This window comes from Ictidomys tridecemlineatus, chromosome 9 (assembly GCF_052094955.1).
Source record: "Ictidomys tridecemlineatus isolate mIctTri1 chromosome 9, mIctTri1.hap1, whole genome shotgun sequence".
In the NCBI taxonomy this organism is placed as follows: Eukaryota; Metazoa; Chordata; class Mammalia; order Rodentia; family Sciuridae; genus Ictidomys; species Ictidomys tridecemlineatus.
The window spans coordinates 2,524,465-2,544,582 of NC_135485.1; the positions used below are offsets into that span (position 1 = coordinate 2,524,465).

A 20,118-nucleotide genomic window follows, 5' to 3' on the forward strand; every position below is an offset into this window, starting at 1 on the left:
GGACCCCCAGCACCACAAACAACAAAACCAAGACCAAACAAAGGGAAAAACACACACAGGAAAAAGAAATTGGGAAAAATGACCATCACTATTATCCTCACAGAGACCCACGGAACACACACACAGAAAATATATGTATAAAATGTATAATGTTATGTATAATATATAATAATAATATATGTAGGTCAGAGAACAGTGAGTTTTGGAAACCAAAAGCCAAATAGAATGATAGGAAGATTTTGAAGAAAATGCTGATTAAGTGGATTGAAATCAGGAAGAGATGATTAATAAGAAAGAATAAAAAAGGAAAAAATTAGATTTCCAATTCAGGAGAAGTATTATTTGATTAACAAAGTTTCACAAAGAAAGTACAGATAAAATAGGGAGAAATAAACTATCAAAGAAATGATTTAAGACAAGTTTCCAGACCTACAGGGGATGAACTGTTGGGAGGTTGAAGGGACCCACCAAACTGCTCACAATGAGTGAAAATAGACCTCTAACACCCAAACACATTTTTGTGAACATTGTAGCAAAAAGATTTTTATAAGCTCTAAAGGAGAAAAATAACTACATGGAAAAGGCAGAAATGTCTTTAGGCTTCTCAACAACAACACTTGAAGTAAGAAAGCAGCAGAGCAGTAACTTGAAAATTTCGAAGGAAAATGACTTCCAGTCTAGAATTCTACACCCAGCCAAGCAAACTATCAAGAAAATATGAGAGTACTTAATGAGAGTCTTTCAATAAAAGACATTTTACACACACAAGTGCTCCACCAAAGTGAGAAAACAAGAAAGAGGAAGACGTGGATACAAGTACAAGATCCTGTATGAGAGAGGGAAGAAAAGAATCCCCCAAGGATAGTCATGGAGGGTGACCTGTGGCAGAGATTACTCAAGGGATAGACAGGTCAAATGCTGTCTTTACCATTATTTCACATTTTTAAGCCTAAAGACAGAATGCTCACGTGGGCCTGGCTCAAATTCTCACGTGAACGTGTTCCCCAGTTGCTGATGCTTGGAACCACAGAGGCCACCCATTTCTCCTGACATAATGTTTTTTTTTTTTTTTTTTTTTAAGAAAGTGAGAGAGGAGAGAGAGAAAGAGAAATTTTTTAATATTTATTTTTTAGTTCTCGGCGGACACAACATCTTTGTTGGTATGTGGTGCTGAGGATCGAACCCGGGTCGCACGCATGCCAGGCGAGCGCGCTACCGCTTGAGCCACATCCCCAGCCCTGACATAATGTTTTTCTTGACCATAGTCCTGAGAGCTACAGAAGAAGAGGCTCCAGACTGGCCCCTTCTTGTGCATATTCCTGTTGACCATTGGTACCTGGACCACACCAGAGCCTTCAAATGTCTTGGTTCTGACAAGTCCCCTTTGTCCTTTGCTCCTGATATCCTCAGAAAGACCTCTTAGAACCCACAGAGAAATGGAGGACAGACTGGAATGAAAGCCTCATTCTCCTGGCTTTCCCCTGGTCTTCTGGTGGTGTAGGGTCCTGGGACTCCTTTTCTTGTACAGCCACCTTTGGGTGCCCTGCTCAGCTTTCCAGAACTAAGCACCATTGTGTAGGAGAAGCAGACCCAGTTGATGAGACTGTGAATAAGGCAGGTGATGATTCAAGTTGGAATAGTGGTTCCCTGGCCCGGGGGAGGAAGGAGGATAGCAGGAGGTGAATGTGCAGAGAGGCTTCTAAAGTGCTGTCCATGTATAATTTCTTGACCTGGGTGGTGGGTACGCGTGTGCATTCTGTCATTCTTCAAATTGGGTGTTCACATTGAAAGATTAATTTGTATACATTATATATTTTTTAAAAATCTTACAAAATCGCCTTAGTTAATGCAAGAGTACAGAGGCCTGACACACAGCAGGGGTCTAGGTGAGGGCCGACCCTCTTCCTGGGCTCATCCTACAGGGCTGAGCATTTTTTTCACTTTCTCAATTCAGCTCAACTGTCTGGAGGCCCTAGCCTCCACCATGCCCAGCCCCTGCTGGTGCTGAGGACTCTGCGTAGAACCTGGCTCTGTAAGTGGTAGGGGAAGATGTGGAAAGTGGACAAGCATGGCCCTGAGGAAGCTCCAGCAGGAGAGCCCCGTGAGGACAGAGAGTGAGGCTGTCCAGTTGTGAAGGGCCACAGGCCAGCTGATTTCTTGCTCCAGGAGAGGAGGGAGCAGGGCTGGCGGCCTGTCTCCGGGCAGAACGCACCTCGCTGCCCAGGACTGTCTGATCTTCAGAAGCAGGTGTCCGGGGCTGGCTGACTCCAGCTGTCGAAGGGCACTTGGTCCAGTGGGCACCTGCATCTGCAGCTCTCAGGAGCCCCCAGTATTGTTGCTGAGTGGTCAGGTGGGTGAGAACTGGTTCTGGATTTCATCCTACTACAGCCAAAGAGCAATTTGTTTTGTCCTTGAGTTTGGAATGTAAATGCCGTTCTCACCAGGCAATGGCGGGGAGGCACCATGGACAGGTGAGCGCCAGGTGGCCGAGAGGCAGGTCCTGTGGTGGGAATACAGTGCCAGGAGGCAGGGCAGTGCTCAGGCAGAGGCCGGCCTGGAGGAATTGAGGGTGTTGCTGGAGAGAAGACTTTGTCCAGAGGAAATGGGGAGCCCTGGAAGTGTCCTGAGCAAGGGGTGGCCAGGTCAGATTCATGTAGAAGGCACAGAGGCCAGGTGGCAGGTGATGGTGACCGGATGAGAAAGATGCCCCAAGGTGGTGAAGGTGGAGCAGCCATACGAGGGTAGAAGGGACTGAAATCAGTGACTAAAGTCTGGACTGATGCCAGGCAGCAGGTGGGACGTTCCCAGGACAAGGGAACAGTGGGGAAGAGCGTGTTTGGAGGAAGAGAGAGGCCAGTTTGACATTTTAAGCAGGGAGGGTCCCTTGGATGTGTGTGGAGCTCTCCAGGGCATTTAGCCAAGTAGATCCAGCTCTCAGAAGAGGGGTCAGGAGAGAGGAGAGGGAGCTGACACGGAGCAGTGGATGCCCTGAGATGGGGTAGGCAGCTCTCAAAGGGAGGGCAGGGAGGTGGAGCTCCCAGGGCAGCTCACAGCAGCCAGGTGGAGGGGCACCAGGAGGAGTCCTGCTGCAGATCAGGTGAGGGAGGCCAGGGAGAGAGCACAGCACCACCGCAGGGGCTGGCCCCGAGGGAGAGCAAAGCCCAGGTCAGGCATGGCCTCTGCTTATGAGCAGGTGGGCTCTGTGTAGGAAGCAGGGTCTGGGAAGGGGTTGGTGGGGTGATTTGTGGAGGGTGGAGTGGACCGGGTGAAGGGAACTTGTTTGCTTCAAGGGTGTGGGGGTTCTTCAGCTTCATCCAAGGGGTGCCCCAGAGGTAGGAATCACATCTCCCAGTCACCCTGTTTGGGGCCAGGGCCACTGTGTGTCCCCTTCCTGTCAGTAGGCCACTGGGTCATGCTGGAGACTGACCTCCTGGGTCAGGCAGTTTCCCTCTGGCTGAGGCAATTCCCCACAGGGACAGCTGTGAGCAGCGGGCAGCTGGGGGTGGATGATCCAGCTGCTGCAGGGCATCTGGGTGGGCAGTGAGATCACCAGCATCCTCTGCTAGCCACCACTGCCTGGAGACATGTAGGGCCCAGCTTCCAGGCCTCCGCCAGCACCCCAAGTGGGTCCTTGAAGTAAGACTACCCTCAGCTGCCCCCCCCCCCGCAAAACCCAAGAGCCTCACTGCTTCCCACCACTCCTTGCCACTCCAGACCCTAGGGTAATCTCATTAGGCTTCTTTCTCTGAATGTCCAGCTCAGACCCCCCAGGTGACCCCTGACCATGCAGCTCCATGTATCCCCTCTCTGATCCCTTCCCCACCTCTCCTGTGTTAGCTTGTCATTGCTATGATCAAAATGCCTGACCAGGACCACTTAGAGGATAAAAAGGTTATTTTGGCTTATGGTTTCAGAGGTGTCAGTCTATGGTCACTGCCTTGCTTTGGCCTGAGGTGAGGCAGAACATGGTGGAAGAAGGTCATGGCTGAGAAACATGGGGTTGGGGGAAGATGGGACACAGATAAGGGAGGGAAGGGACTAGGACTAATATAGTTAAAGGCCATACTTCCTCCAGTCAGGCTCCACCTGCCCACAATCACCACCCAGAAGTCCGTTCAGCTGTGGCTGGGTGAATCCCACTGTGCCAGAACCTTCCCCCGTGCCCTCCTGAGCTCGTGACCATCAGTGGCCTCCTCCCCATATCCCAGACCTTTGGCTGTACCTTGGCCTTCTTCAGCACCATGCTCTAGCACTCCTCGCTCTCTCTTTTTTAAGCACCAAATAACCCATTTAATAAATGGACAAAACAGACACCTCTCAAAAGATAAAGTACAAATAGGCAAGAAATATGTGAAAAAATGTCCGACATTATTAGCAATTAAGTAAATGAGAAAAAAAATCCTGTAAACATTCACATTTTAAAAATACTGACAGTTCAAATCTTCATTTTTGTAATTTTTCTCTTTCTGAACAACTTTTTTTTTAATTTACTTGTTCTACTTAGTTGTGTGTGACAGCAGCATGCATTCCGATCCATGGTGCACAGGTGACAGCTTGCACTCTTCTCTTATCACCTTTGGTGGTCTCAGGTCTCAGGGGAGTGAGCCTCTAAAACCCTGGGTGCTCTGCTTTGATGATCTCCACCTCAGAGCTACTCAGCCACCCGCTCTGTGACCACGCCCTAGACTTTGTGGCCTAGAGCTATAAAGTCTGCCAGGAACACAGCTCCATGCACCCCCTCAGCAGTTACCACCTCCTCTCTCCAGCTGATGTCCTGAGTGCCTCCTGAGTGCCACACCTCACAGTCCTGCAGCTGGGACTGAGCCTTGCTGCTCTGCTCTACCAGATCCCCGCTGTGACGATCCCTTAGGCCTTCCTTCCCCTCCCAGCTGTTATGGTAGACACCAAACATTCTCAGTGGCAACTGCAAATTCCCACAAGCCTTTTCTCCATCAGACAAACATCCCTGGCCCTCAGTTGTCCCCACAGGAGGGGGCCACATACTGGCCTTGGCATCTTCCTCTGGTGCTTCTGTCCACGGCCCCTGCCTGCTGGCCTAAGTGTTCTCTGAGCATAAGGACTGTGTTTCCTGCACCTTGGTCTCCTTTGCCTAGCCCAGGGTTGACTCAGGGTTGGTCTCGATGAATGTGGAATGGGTGAATGGGTGGATGGTTGGGTAGATGGATGGGCGGATGGATGGACAGATGGATGGGTGGGTGGGTGGATAGGTAGAGGGATGCATGATGAATTTTTCCCAGTCCTGTCATAGTGTATGCCAAATCTGCCACAAAGCCCCTGGTGACAATGTGGTGGAGGAATAGGTGGTGAGTATCTCTTACCTGCCTCAGATCCAGAACAGCACCAGGAGACACCCAGGTGGCATCTACTGCTGCTAAAGAGGGTGGGAGTTGAGGTCGGGAGAGAGCGGGTGGCTCTAGGCTGCCTGTCCCAGGCTCCAGGCCTCTCAGGTCAAAGGATGTTCTCCCTCATGTTTCTGCAGATCTGGGCATGGAGGTCCTAAGGCACAGGGTGGGCCTGAAGCCTCCCTGCAAGGTGTGCAGCTGTGGAGGGTTGTGGTCCCCCCAACCCCTGCCTCCTGCCCCTACTCCCCACCCCCGCGGCGGCTCTCCACCCTGCCCAGAATCCCTGGGCTGGCAGACCCCAGGAAGCCCCTCCCCTGGCACAGGACTATGGCTCTGTACCTCGCCCCTACACAGGTGATTAACTTGTCTGTTAAGAACTCCTACTTAGTAATTCCGACATGAAACTCCCACCAGGCTGAAACTTGACACGGAACAGCAATTACTGAAAACATATTTTTAAAAAAGTTGCTGTCTTTGTAAGAGTTCATCCTCCTCCACTCCCTGGCCTCCCCCACAGAGACAGGTGTGTGGGTCCTTCCTCTGTGAATATGACTTTGGGAGCTGCAGTTAATGAGCGCTGGCCCAGGGTGAGGCGGGGGCTCAGACTGCTGCATCAGGAACTGTCCTGGGAGCAGCTGGTGCTGCCCACAGCCCCCAAGCTTTGCTAAGGGGCAGTGCCCAAGTCAACAAGGGAAAGACCTTTCCTCACTTCCAACAGGAGTGGCCCCTTTTCAGATGAGGAGAGTGGCATTGTGTGGCCTTGGGAAGGTCACAGGGCTTCCCTGGGCTCAGCAGCCCTACTGAGAGGCAGTGGCAGCAGGCCTTCTGTTCCCAGGGTGGGAGTAGCAACAGGTGCCCCAGGTACCCCCAGCTTTGGTAGGGCGAGCACTCTGCAGGGAGCATCTGGTGAGGGCAGGGCTGCACCCCTCACAGGGGAGGCTGAGGTTTAGGGGGTGAAGTGAGGCCACTCCTCCAGGTCAGAAGGCTGTGAACTCCGGCTGGGGCTGGGTTGGTGGCTCCTCCTTCCTGTTGTCTGCCCCTCCTGTTCAGATCCCTGTTTCTAAGCCTGTTTCCACGCTCAGGGATTTGACCTTAGGTCACATTACTGGCCAGTTGCTGAGTGTCAGGCAGAACACCCAGGAAGGCCCTGCCCCAGGGCTCACACACCAAGGCCCAGGTAGATGAAAGACGCCACCAAGGGGGGTGGCTTGCTTCCCCTGTGCAGGGTCTGCCCAGGTTGGAAGGGTCCCACCTCTCCTTTCTCCAGGAGAGGCCTCCCTCCCAGAGCGCCCAAGGTCACCTATAGAGCCTCTGTGCCCAGCAGGCAGGAGCCGTCAGTGGACAGGTGGAGCTCTCCTTTCTAATGCAGGTAGAACTCCACAGAGGCCTGAGGGTAGATGATAAGACAGAAGATAACATTAGTAGAATATGTTCCAAAGGTTGGTTCACAGTTTGGGGCAAGAATTTAAAGAACTTCACATGCTTATGTGAATCTATGAGCTGCAGGCCAGGTCCAGGAATTGATCACAATACTGCAGTGACTGTAAAGTCGGAGTTGCTCTTGGGCTAAAATCTCCTTTAATATTAAAAATAAAAAATAAGTATAAGTGCTGAGGTTCCCTTCACCTGTGTGGCCTGGCCCCCGAGCCTCTTATGTCTAGCAAGAGTCCCCAGACAGAAAGGAGGTGGGACATCTGGCTGGGGTCCTGAGCAGGGGTCCCGAGCAGCTGCCTTGCCAGTGCGTCCGAGCCTTGAGAGTCTGAAGTAGCTGCCGAGATCCCCCATCCAAGGGAACCTGTCGGCGTCTGCAGCCCTCATGGGGTGCTGTGGGCAGGACCTGGGAGCTCATCCTACCCTCAGAGCTCTCTCCACCTCTGGGCATCAGTCAGCATAGTGAGGACTGGGAGAGTCTGGCAGGGCCTTCTGTCAGGCAGAGGTGGCCAGGTGAGGGCTGGCTTCTCACCTGGAGCCCTGGCATGGGGCTTGGGCCCCGGGAAGACCAGCAGGCCCCAGAGGATCTTCCTAGGGCCTGCTCCAGGCTCACCCCTCAATTTAACTTGAAAAAAATCTTGAGTCATTTACTCCCTCAACAAGAAGCAAGGGGTGGTGGTGGACCCTCTGGGTTCCAGCCAGTCCTGTCCAGTCCATGGTGACCACGTGAGAACCACAGAGATGCTCAGCTGTGGCCCCACAAAAAGTGCTATCATAGCACAGAACATATCCACACGGTGGAGAATACCATATTGAAACAGGTCACTGGGGTTGCAGGGGTGCTTTGTTTCTGAGTTTTGGCATTGTCTCCGATGCTGCTAAGAACAGATGTGCATGAGCTTAAATTTCTTTGAGGGTATTTATTTACCTAGAAATGGAATTGCTGGATCATATGGTTTGCATTTCCTCAGCTTTGACAGCTAGTTGAGCGTTATTTCCCAAAGCTATTGCCATAGGCAGTGTAGCGCTGTCCCCCCGCCCAGCCTGCTGCCCACTGGTGGGCCAGAACAGCATCCCACTGTAGGTGAATTTGCAGTTGCTAGTTTCCAAGTCAATGACCAGTGCACTGGAGTCCTGTATCATTTGTGTCACTGGCTCAAATTTGCCCCCCGGTGAAGTCCCAGTCCAGTTCCTTGGGGGGTTCTCTTTTGGGGCTTCCTGAAGTTCTCCACACACCTGGACACCAGGGCTTGGGGGTTTCAGTCACAACCGTCTTCTTCCAAGGTGCCACTCTTACCACCGTCCCCTCTGAAGAACAGACATGGTCACATGCTTGCGATCCTCAGAATTTTCCTCTTTGTGCTTCTGTGTCTTTCTTAAGAAATCCCCAGGCTCCAGGGCAGACATGCATTCCCAGGTCATCTTGGGACTGTGCTCTCCCAGCGTTTCCCATGTAGCCTCCATTGCACTTGACACTGATCCTGGAGGACAGTTCTATGTAGGATTTCGTCTCACTCTCCCTCCTGGCCACAGCCTGTCGGCCCACAGCCACTGTGGCAAAGTCCCTCTCCTCCCTCGTCTTCTGCGTGCGGACCCCATGCTGTCCTATATCTGACCGGACGTGTCCCTACCTCTTCTCTCTTCGAGCCTGCCTTGCTGATCTTGTGTTTTGAAAATGCCCACTTCAGTGATGCCGACTCCGGCCTCCTTGCTCATTCTGCAATCCAGCCCGCCCTGCCAGCTTCTTGAGTCCGTCTCCCACACTGCAGAATTGCTTATTTATCTCTTATTGTTCACTGTGTGTCTGGCTTGTGAGCATGTGGCTCTGCCAGGCAGAGGACTGTTGCAGTGTTCTCTCAGGCACCCAATGTCGGACAGTCCCGGGACACTGTACCTGGTGTGCAAACGACGTTCACTTGATTGGATTCACACTTCCATACTAATTTTAAACTCCACACACACACACACACACACACACAAACATGGGGTTTAGGTAGAAATTTCTTTGGTTCTATAAATCAACTTGGATAGAACTAGTTTGGGGGATATCTATGTTGAGTCTTCTAATCCATGAACATGGTATCTCCATTCATTTAAAGCTTCTATTTAATAACATCGTATAATTTTCCTTAGAGTGATTTTGTGGATGTTATGGTTTGGGTCTTACATATCCCCTCAAGGCCATGTATTGAAGGCTTGCCTGTGGAGCCACTGGGTTGGGATGGGAGGTGGGGCAGAGTGGGAGTACTGGGGTCACTGAGGGTGCACCCTCAAAGGGACACTGGACCTCAGCCCCTTCCCCTCTCTCCCTGCTTCCTGAGGTGAACAACTCCTCTGCCATGCACTCCAGCCACCATGAATGTCACCACAGGCCCAAAGCAACAGGGCCAAGTGACCATGGATCACAACCTCGGAAACCATGAGCCTAAATACACATTTCCTCCTTATAAGTTGATTATTTCAGGTACTTTGTCACAGCAAAGGAAAGCTAACATGCATTATTCCTAGATTTTTGATATTTTTATGCTACTAAAAGGGGCTTTTTGTAAAATCTTATTTTTCCAACATTATTGAGAATGCATGAAAATAAACTAAATCGTACATACAGATTTTGAATCCAGTAACTTTACTAAACTCCTTGTAAATTCTCCCAGTTTCTCTGTGGATTCTTTGACACTTTGGCACTAGCAGTCATGTCACCTGTGCAGACAGGGAGTTTTGTTTCTGACTTTGACTCCACTAATGCACTCACCGTGCTTCTGCTGTGCCCAGGCTGACCTTGGACAGCAGTGGTGCTGGAGAGCATCTGTCTCCTCGCCAACATGGCAGGGCGAGCTTTCAGCGTCTCCTCATTAACTGGGATGACCGCTCTGGGGCTTTATCAGATGAGCAATGTGCCCTTCTCTTCTCGGGTGGCTGAGACTTTCTTAAGAAGAGAAATGGGGTTTCATCAGGTGCTCACCTGTGTCTGGGATGCCCACTGGACCTGAGTGCAGGAGAGTGTTCCTGGCTTTGGCTGAGGATTGATTTACTCAGGGAAGGAGGAGAAGAAATCCAAGTTCACCCTCCTGTCCTGCAGCCTCTCTGGCTCTTCCTCCTCCCTGTTTTCTTACAGTTGGGATTTCTCTGCTTTATATCCACTAAGCACAAAGCCAAACTAGTGGCCAGAGTTGCTCTCATCTTTCCAACACCCGGAGCCCAGGCCCAGAACCACACAGAGCAGGCTTTGACTCTGGCCCCACTTCACCTCACCCTAGAGCAGCCCAGGTCCAGGCGCCGGACAACTGGGAACAGCCCTAGAGTCTCCCAGAATGACCCCAACTGCCAATCCTGACCTGTTTCTCCCACCTGCCTTGCCTTTCCCGCAGGAGCCCCAAGAAAGGCTCTGGCCAGCGCTTCCCCTCATCCGTGTGCCTCCCCTGGAGCGTGGGGCAGGCCGAGCCTCCGTCTCAGGGGAGCTGGAGGAGCACTCAGCTCTCCTTTCCATAGCATCGACCTGTCAGGCACCTGTGCAGATGGCCACCAGGCACAGATGGTCTCTGCAGCCTCGTGCCCCGAGAGTGCAGGCTAAAGCTGCCGGCCCCCGCAGCAGTAAGACAAGGGGAAGGACAGGAAGCCCGACGTGGAATGCACAGAGCCTGGAGCTCCTGGGGACCCAGCGGCCCTCAGAGGCGCACGGCCGAGAGCAGAGGCTGCAGCCCCCATCAGCACCCAGTAGGAACGGAAATGGCTTCTGCCATGGTACACGCAGGCTGTCAGAAAAGTGCACCAGGCGCTGCTTCCTTTTAAAATGAGGTGCTTGAAACAGAGTCAGAGCTCCTATTGTTCAGGGTGCAGGGACCGTGAGTGTGTGCGCTATGCTGAGAGCCGCTCCTGAGTCCAGTCTGTCAGCACTGGTGTGGGGAGGCCATCCTGTTTCTACGCCTTCCTCACAGCGAATGGGAAGGAAAGCTAGGAGCCGGGAGACGGGCGAGCGAGAAGCGAAGGAGGAGACCAGGCAGGGTCCACACGAGGGACTGTCACACAAAGGCCACTTCTCCATAGGAGAGAGGCCACGCGGGGCTCAGTTCTGGGACTTTTATGAGGAGGCTCAGGAACAGAGCCCCGGGGGTCCTAATGGACTGGTAGGAGGGAGTGGTGGGCCTTTCTCAGAAAGGCCCTTGGGCAGGAAGATGGCAGCTGCCACTTAACCAGATGCTAAGCTAGGACCTCACATTCCCCCCTTTTTTGTTTGTTATTGGGCCCCTTCAGGGTCAGGGACGTGGATCAATCTTCTGTAGCTTCTTCCTGCTGGGGAGGGGTGGCATCTGGACCCTTGTTAGGGGTGTGGGGGTCAAGGTGATGGCCGGGAGGGCCGGGTGATGCTAACTCTAGAAAGTCCAGTTTTGGAGAGGGGTGGGACGTCCTGGGACAGAGGCTGGGGCACGGCTGGGTCTTTGACTCTGGTCTTGAATCCTTGGCCAGGGAGATGCTGCCCAGGGCTTCACAGTGTAGGAGAGCTCTGGGTCCCTAGTTTGTCTAGAAGGAGGGCCTGTGGAGGAGTCTAGAGCTGTAGAAGCTGGGCGGGGAGCAAGAGGAGCCAAGGGAAGGCTTAGAGTGGAGAAAGGAGAGAGCAGCTCATAGGGATTCCTTCCATTTTCCTGAGCACTTGAAAAAGTTATGAAGTTGGAAGGTTATGAAGTTTGAAGGCCCTGGCTCCTTGGGTGTGTCTGTGGGATTGCTTTGAGGCCTGGGGTTAAAATGCCTTCTCTGGAGAGGGTTTGCTTTGGCTTCCCAGAAACCTGTGGTGCCCAGGCTGCTTCACGCGGGTTTCTGGCCTGGGGTTGGTCTCGCAGTGGGTGTGGCTGGCCCCGCCCCTGACCTGGCCTGGGCTTGGATCCCCAGTGACCAGTGACATTTTTCCTTCCCTCTGCTCTGCTTCAGGAGCCAAAGAGACAAATGGGTCCCCAGCCTTTCTGCAGAGGATGTCACCTCTGGTCATTTCTGATGCCCCTCTGCCTCCTGTTCCCTGTGTGCACGAACCTTTAAAACCTCCTGGACAAGCCCCAGACACTCCATAGAAAAATGACCACTTGGGGACAGACACAGACAAATTGCTCTTAAGTACGTGGACAGACGTTCATAATAAAGAGAGCAAATAAAAAGTATGGAGATGGAAGTCGTCACTCGGCATTGGCCACCAGCCAGGAGTGTGACAGCATCATTTTCCCACAGCGAGAGCAGGGGGCTGTCCAGCTGCGAGGGACGAAGGCCCAGACGTCTTCTGGTCACATAGGCGTTGACCCTTTAACCAGAGGCCTCCACTTGCAAGAGCTCCCCAGCGGCCTCTCTGTAGATGGAAGCCAGGCGGTGGAGGCCGCGCAGCCTTGTATGTCACAGCTGTGATGTGAGGCCCACCCTGGGCACCCAGAGGGCCAGACCCTGGGAGCTGAGGGGCTGAGGCTCCAGTGGGGAACCTCAAGGCAGGGGGCAGGGGCAGGAGCATCTGAGGTGCCACCTTCTGCAGGAAGAAGTGGTATAGGCGGGCACTTCTGGGAAACAGGCAGTGCAAAGGCCCCGCTTCAGGCTCGGATTCCTGCAATCAAGTTGGAAAGAATCCAGAAACCTCACTCAGAGTAACAGGCATGAGCTTCTCGGGGGGATGGGGAAGGGAAAAGGGACACTCTCAAGGGAGAGAGGGGGTCCTCTCAGAGAGGAGAGGGACAGCACACCCCTCCTGCCTTCCAGATTTATTGGGGTCCCAGGGAAGTTTCCAGAGTCCCTCCCAGGTCCACCTTTTTGACTTGACTGACTGCAGGATGACATGAGCCTTTTAAGTCCCTGCTGCCTTGACCTCTCTAGGTCACCTTGCCCGTGTTCTAACTGGGGCCTGTTAGAGATTACAGATTTTATGGTTAGGGGAATTATCCTTATCTCCTGGAGTTTCGGGATCTGGTCTTCCCTTCAGGGTAACTTGGGTCCCTTGTGATTTCAGGCCTGCATTTCTCCTGCAGATAACAGGTAGTTTGCTGAGGAATGTGATGTGTTCTGCCCCGAGGCAGGCAGGGCTGCAGGTAGACTGCTTCTTGGAAAAGAGCATGTGGGGGTCGACACAGTGGGCCCAGTTTACAGAACTCCCCCCTAACCTCTTGTTCCCTCTGGGTGTCTGTGTGCACACGCACAGCCACATACTACACCCTACACACACACACCACACCAAACTACACCACTGCACACACCACACAGCACTGCACACTGCACACGTACCACACTCATACACATACAAACAACACTCAAACCATACACACACACACACCATGCACAGAAACCACACACACAGACTGTACACATCCACAGAGTACACACACGACCCGCATCTCAAACCACATATACACTACATATATGAACTGTACACACAAACATGTGCACACAAATGATACGCAAATCACACGCAGACAAACCAAACACACCAACCAGCACACAAACACTGAACACATAAACTACATGCACATAAGCTATCCACACACCCAAAATACACACATTACCACACACACAAACCATACACACACTAAACACAAACACACAACTCACCCCCACAAATTATACCCATACAAGTAATAGACCCCAAAACAATACGATACGAACCACAGACACAAATGATACATGAAAACCACATATGTCACATAGGGAAGCTCCACACAAACTGCACACATGCACACTGCACGCACGGCCACATACAACCTCCGTGTGAGCTACGCACAAGCCTCACGTAACATAGAAACATGGCCACACAGTACCTGTCCTCAGGGCAGGGCCGCCTCCAGACCTGGCCAAGGAGAGCACAGGGTGAGTGGGCACTGTGTTGGCCAGAGGGTACTGGAGGCCACAGGGCTGCCGGGGGCTGTCAGGAGGACGTCAGGCCCAGCCAAGGGGCTCACAATGGCCACATTTGAGAGAGGAACATTCCAGAGCCACAGGACTCAGGGCAGAAGGAGGCCTTCCGTATGGAGGGCCAGGGCCAGCGGTGGGGCAGCGTGGTGGACAAACCCCCGTCTGCAGCTCCGCCTGGCACCTGGCAGTCGGTTAGGACCCGCAGGGGGTGCCAACAGCGGCCCCCAACATGCCCCCATCCTGACCCCAGTACCCGTGTCCACAGGGCACCTCCGTGACAGATGTAATCTGCAGAGAACCTTGAAACAGTGGGGTGATCCCAGTTTACCCAGGTGGCCCGTGTCATCGCAGGGACCTTGTGAAATGGCAGGACCGGCACAGTCAGAGGAGATGTGGGCGAAGAAGGAGCAGAGGTAGGAGGAGGTTGTGAGGAACCGAGTGCAGGGAACCCCTGCAGCCCCACCTGGAGGGAAATCGCCTCCCTACGGCCCTAGAGTCTGGGTGCAAAATTAGTTTTTAAGATGTTTTTGCACTAAGGTCAGTTGAATCCCCAGAAAAGGGTCCTGGGGTTCTGGAGGGCCAGCTGCAGGTGTCTATGCAGTGGGTGGAGGGCAGAGCAAAGGGGACAGGAAGTCATTGTGCTATTCTTGCAGCTTTTCTGTGGGTTGTAGTGTTCAACTTAGGAAGTAAGCTTTGGGGGCCCTTCCACAGGCTCCAGGCCCCCAGGGACTGGTGCTGACCTTGGGGGTGCTGGGTGCGTGTGCATTGCACTCTCCTCTGGGACCCTCCTTGTCCTTCGTCTGGTCTGGCCTCAGCTGGGGTGGGCACAGGGTGAGTCGGTGGCCTGAGTCTGGAGACTTGGGGACAGGACAGCTGTGAGGAGGGGTCCCAGGGATGCACATGGGGCCGGGGGGCACCTGAGCTGTGTGGTCCGGGGGCTGAGCTGCAGGCTCCATCTGGGTGGGCTTCCACACACTCTACCCACCCTGCCACAGCCAGGCAGGCAGCAGGCAGGTCGGCAGCCTGTGTCGAGAAAGAAGAGCGGCCAGGCTTGGTCTGTCGCCGGGCTTGGCCAGCCTGAGCCTGCCCTGGCCAGACTGCTCTTGCCTCTCTTCTGATCACACTGTGTCACCCACCAGCATGGCTGTGGGGTGCCATCCCCTCTCCGCCTGCTGTTCCCGTGACCTTCCTCCTCAGTGGTTTCATTGAAAAGCAAGGAAATGAAATCCTCCACACCATCTGTCTCTCAGATTGGAAGGCAGGGCTGGTGTCAGATGGCGGTGTGTTACTGCCACTTGAAATTCCCAATGACAAGTAAACCTGACAGCTGGATTCATCCCTCCTGGGAGTGCAGCGGCCACTGCTCCCTGCGGGCAGGCTCCGGGTTCAGATTCAAGCCTGGGTGCGGGCGGAGCCCGGGGCAATGTGCTGGCCAGCTCTGGCTGCACAGAGCTTCCCCGAGCTTGGGGCAGTCGAGGGCTGGACATGCCGCCTGACTTGTTCAGCTGGTGATTGGATCAGTGGGAGGCTTCTCTGGTCTGATGGTCTGCAGTCAGCTGGTGGCTCAGCTGGAGATGCTTGTTTAGATGACCTCTCTGTATTGGGCTTGAGGTCAGCTGGTGAGAGGGGGAGAGTGTGGCCTGTGTCTCCCCCTGGGGGCCAGCCACGGCATCTTCCCTCCCAGGGAGGGGTCGCAGGCTCCAGAGCAGGGCAGCTGCCCCAGGGCACTTTCCAAGCTTTGCAGGTGGCACATTTGCCAGCACCCAACTGGCCGTGGTGGGCCACACAGCCGAGCTTCCATGCAGGGGAGAGACTGTGGGCCTGCTCTTCCTTGCTCCTTTCCCTTTTCCTCCCTTCCTCCTTCCCTCCTTCTCTCACTTCCTCCCTCCCTCCCTCCCTCACTTCTTCCCTCCCTCCCTCCTTTCCTCCTTTCCTCCCTCCTTTCTTCTCTCCCTCCCTCCCTCACTTCTTCCCTCCCTCCCTCCTTTCCTCCTTTCCTCCCTCCTTTCTTCCCTCCCTCCCTCCCTCACTTCCTCCCTCCCTCCCTCACTTCCTCCCTCCCTCCCTCACTTCCTCCCTCCCTCCCTCACTTCCTCCCTCCCTTCCTCACTTCTTCCCTCCCTCCCTCACTTCTTCCCTCCCTCCCTCCTTTCTTCCCTCCCTCCCTCCTTTCTTCCCTCTCTCCCTCCCTCACTTCCTCCCTCCCTCCCTCACTTCTTCCCTCCCTCCTTCACTTCCTCCCTCCCTCCCTCCCTCCCTCCCTCACTTCTTCCCTCCCTCCCTCCTTTCTTCCCTCTCTCCCTCCCTCACTTCCTCCCTCCCTTCCTCACTTCTTCCCTCCCTCCCTCACTTCTTCCCTCCCTCCCTCCTTTCTTCCCTCTCTCCCTCCCTCCCTCCCTCACTTCTTCCCTCCCTCCCTCCTTTCTTCCCTCCCTCCCTCCCTCACTTCCTCCCTCCTTCCCTCACTTCTTCCCTCTCTCCTTCACTTCCTCCCTCCCTCCCTCCCTCACTTCTTCCCTCCCTCCCTCCTTTCTTCCCTCTCTCCCTCCCTCACTTCCTCCCTCCCTTCCTCACTTCTTCCCTCCCTCCCTCACTTCTTCCCTCCCTCCCTCCTTTCTTCCCTCTCTCCCTCCCTTCCTCCCTCCCTCACTTCTTCCCTCCCTCCCTCCTTTCTTCCCTCTCTCCCTCCCTCACTTCCTCCCTCCCTCCCTCCCTCACTTCCTCCCTCCCTTCCTCACTTCTTCCCTCCCTCCCTCACTTCCTCCCTCCCTCACTTCCTCCCTCCCTCACTTCTTCCCTCCCTCCCTCCTTTCTTCCCTCTCTCCCTCCCTCACTTCCTCCCTCCCTCCCTCACTTCTTCCCTCCCTCCCTCACTTCCTCCCTCCCTCTCTCCCTCACTTCTTCCCTCCCTCCCTCCCTCACTTCCTCCTTCCCTCCCTCACTTCTTCCCTCCCTCCCTCACTTCCTCCTTCCCTCCCTCCCTCCTTTCCTCCTTCCCTCCCTCCCTTCCTCCCTCCCTCACTTCCTCCTTCCCTCCCTCCCTCCTTTCCTCCTTCCCTCCCTCCCTTCCTCCCTCCCTCACTTCCTCCTTCCCTCCCTCCCTTCCTCCCTTCCTCCTTCCCACCCTCCTTCTCTCCCTCACTTCCTCCCTCGCTCACTCCCTCCTTCCCTCACTTCCTCTTTCCCTCTCTCCCTCCCTCCCTCTCTCCCTCCCTCCCTCTCTTCCTCCCTTCCTCCTTTCCTCCCTCCCTCACTTCCTCCTTCCCTCACTTCTTCCTTCCCACCCTCCTTCTCTCCCTCACTTCCTCCCTCCCTCACTTCCTCCTTCCTTCCCTCCCTCCCTCCCTCCCTCCCTCCCTTCCTCCTGATGGAGCACCCGAGCCCCAGGAGGGAGGTGGGCTTGGTGCCCTGCCGCTGTCCTGGGCTGCACAGGCCCACTGGGCCCTCCAGATGCCTGGTCCTGCTCCCTGACTTGTGGAGCCGTGCCATGGCCAGGCAGCCGGCAGTTCCGCTGCCTCTCCCCCACTTCCCCACGGTGGGTGCCCTGAACCTCAGAACTCCGTAGGAATGTCAGGGTAACGGACATGGAGTTGGGTGGGAACTGCAGACCCATTATTTCATGTGCTGTGCCTCCCATGTCCAGGGATGGGCGCTCACCACGCACAGGGGGGAGGCGGCCAGCCACACTGCTGAGGAGCCCGCGCTCTGCCCCAGAGGACAGTTTGTTCTCTCGCTTGATTATTGTCATCTGGCTCCCTTGGGTCCCACTCCCCTGAGGCAGGACCCTGTCCAGGCATCCAGGCTAGACCGCCTTGAGGGACTCACAACAAGCTATTTGTGGCAGGAAAGGTCAGCTGGCTCCTGGGAAGTGTTGGGGGATAAGTCAGAGCTGGCCCATGGCGAGGCCCCGTGACGCTTCGTCATTTTACGTCTCCTTTCTTCGCCAGCCAAGAGAGGCACAAGCCACGAAGGGTTTCCATAGCAACCAGCAGCAGGCTAGGAGCTCCTCCCTGCCCGAGTTTGTCCCAGAGGACTGGGCTGGCCAGGGGATGCTGACCCTGGCCTCCAATGGTGTCAAGTGTCCCCAAGTGTGACTCCAGGCACCAGGTTGTGGCTGGGGAGGGGAGCAGTCTCGGCTGGCCCAGTCCTGCATATTCATGGAGCAAGTGGGAAAACATCCCAGAGAGCAGCAAGTCAGAGAGCAAGCTGGTGTGAGCTAGGGCCTCTGGGAGCTCTCAGGGGATGCTAGTCTTCTACACTGGAAATGGATTCATTTCTGCGCCAGCCAGCCACCCCTCATCATCCGCCTGACCGTCTGTCTGACTGTCCGTCCGTCCGTCCACCCATCCACTGCCCCATCATCCACCTGGCTTCTGGCCCTGCATGCACTTTCTCGTTCGTCCCCTCATTTATCTGCCCAGCTCACATGCCCATCGTCCTTCCCATCACCCATCTCCACCTGTCCACCTACCCCTCGACTCCGCAGGGGTCCTTCCCTCACCCCACCATCTATCCACCTGCCTGCCTATCCACACTTCCTCCATTCACGTGACCATACACCCCTCTCCGTGTCTTTTCCCTCTCATGCATAATTTTCCGTGATGTCTGTCCACCTACCCTTCACCACTCAGCCCCCACTGCCCCCTCACACCCCCACAAGACTCCCCTCCATCCATATGCATGCCTGTCCTCACATTTGCCCATCAGCTCATCTACCTACAGATCATGGTCCACCCACCCATCCGTCTAAAGGCCACACGTCTGCAGCCTGTCTTAGAGATGCTTTGTTCACATATTCCAACTCCGCTTTCAGATTTGCAGGATCTTAGAAGTGTGGTTTTAACACCTCTAGCATGTGACCTTACCAGGAAGATCATCACAGTCATGGACGAATTTGCTGAATGTGAAGTCCACTTGAGCCCCTGGGTGTGGTTGGCAGGTGGGTGTGAGGAACAGGATGGTGTTCTGCATGGGGTCAAGGCCTCCAGACCCGACTCCAAGACCTGAAGCCCCTGTGATGAGGCATCACCAGCGTCTGCGAGCCCCGGGCACGGTGGGTGGAGACGTCAGCTGTGTGGGCCCCACCTGCTGGCATTCTGCAACCTCAGAGAATACTGCTGTGCCCCTGGTGTCTTGGCTGTTTAGTGAAGAAGGAGGTTTAACCTGAAAGGCTATTTGCAATCAGTACAGAAATGCTTCACCTCCGTGGTACTGCTAGTTTTATGGGAGGGGACATCTCGTGTTATAAACAGCTGGGATGCTGAAGGGAACAGGGCTGTTAGAGAGACAGGTCAATCTACTTGACTTAGACTCATGATTTCCCCCTAACACTGAGGATGGAACCCAGGGCACTCTACCACTGAGCCCCAGCCCCAGCCCTTATTAGTTTTATTTTGAGACAGGGTCTCACTAAGTTGCTTATGGTCTTGCCAAGTTGATGAGGCTGGCCTTGAACTTTCGATCCTTCTGCCTCAGACTCCTGAGCTGCTGGGATCAGACATGTGCCACCATTCCTGATTAGGCTTAATTAATTAAATCTGTTAATGTAATTAATTTTTCAAAAGTGTTTTATTAAGTTTGAAAGTGGGACTTAATGAAAAAGTCCTTTAGAAATAATTTTGAGATTCATTAAATTTATACAAACAAGAAGACTTGAAGACTCAAATCTTTAAGTTGTTGATGGACCTTTCTTTTATTTATTTATAGGTGGTGCTTAGAATTGAACCCAGTGCCTCACACATGCTAGGCAAGTGCTCTACCACTGAGCTATAAGCCCAGTCCCTAGACTTAATTTTAAGTTAAAGTCTATTTTTTTTTTTAAACACGCTCTACCAAGTTTTATTAAAGAAAAACCTTACATGTTTTACTTTTTACCAGTCTGTTCTGGCATGCTTCTAATGGTATCAGAATCAGTGGATCCATGATAGACAGTGTGCACACTCTGTAGTATGTTCCACACGCTGTGCCCAGTTCAATATTATTGCTACTGGAGTGATGCACACCAGCTTTGGCCAACATGGCATAGTACACTATTTCAGATTTCCTCAAAGCTGGACATTGTTGGCAAGGATGACCAATTTCGCTTTGCCCTGTCTGATCATCTTGAGAATTTGCTTGTACCCCAGTACATTCTTCCCACTTTACATAGCAAGCTGGAGCCGAGAGTTGATCGACTCCAGAGACTTTTTCATCTTTTTTGCGGCCACCATCTTCCTGCCTTCGAAGCGGGACGGCCCCCAACCTACAGCAGCCGTCAGGATGGCTGGAGAGCTTGCAAGAAAGGAAGTTGAAATCTTTTTTTTTTTTTTTTAATTTATTTTTTAGTTTTAGGTGGACACACTATCTTTATTTTACTTTTATGGGTGCTGAAGGTTGAGCCCAGTGCCTCACGCGTGCTAGGCGAGCGCTCTGACCCTGAGCCCCAGCCCCAGCCCTTAAGTTGAAATTGATCAGG

At 53.8% G+C, this 20,118-nt stretch overlaps 1 pseudogene; it reads right to left on the minus strand.

The window, feature by feature from the left end:
- Positions 1 to 19,527: 19,527 nt before the first annotated feature.
- Positions 19,528 to 19,877, minus strand: LOC101964236 (large ribosomal subunit protein eL30 pseudogene; annotated as a pseudogene).
- Between the last annotated feature and the right edge of the window lie 241 nt (positions 19,878 to 20,118).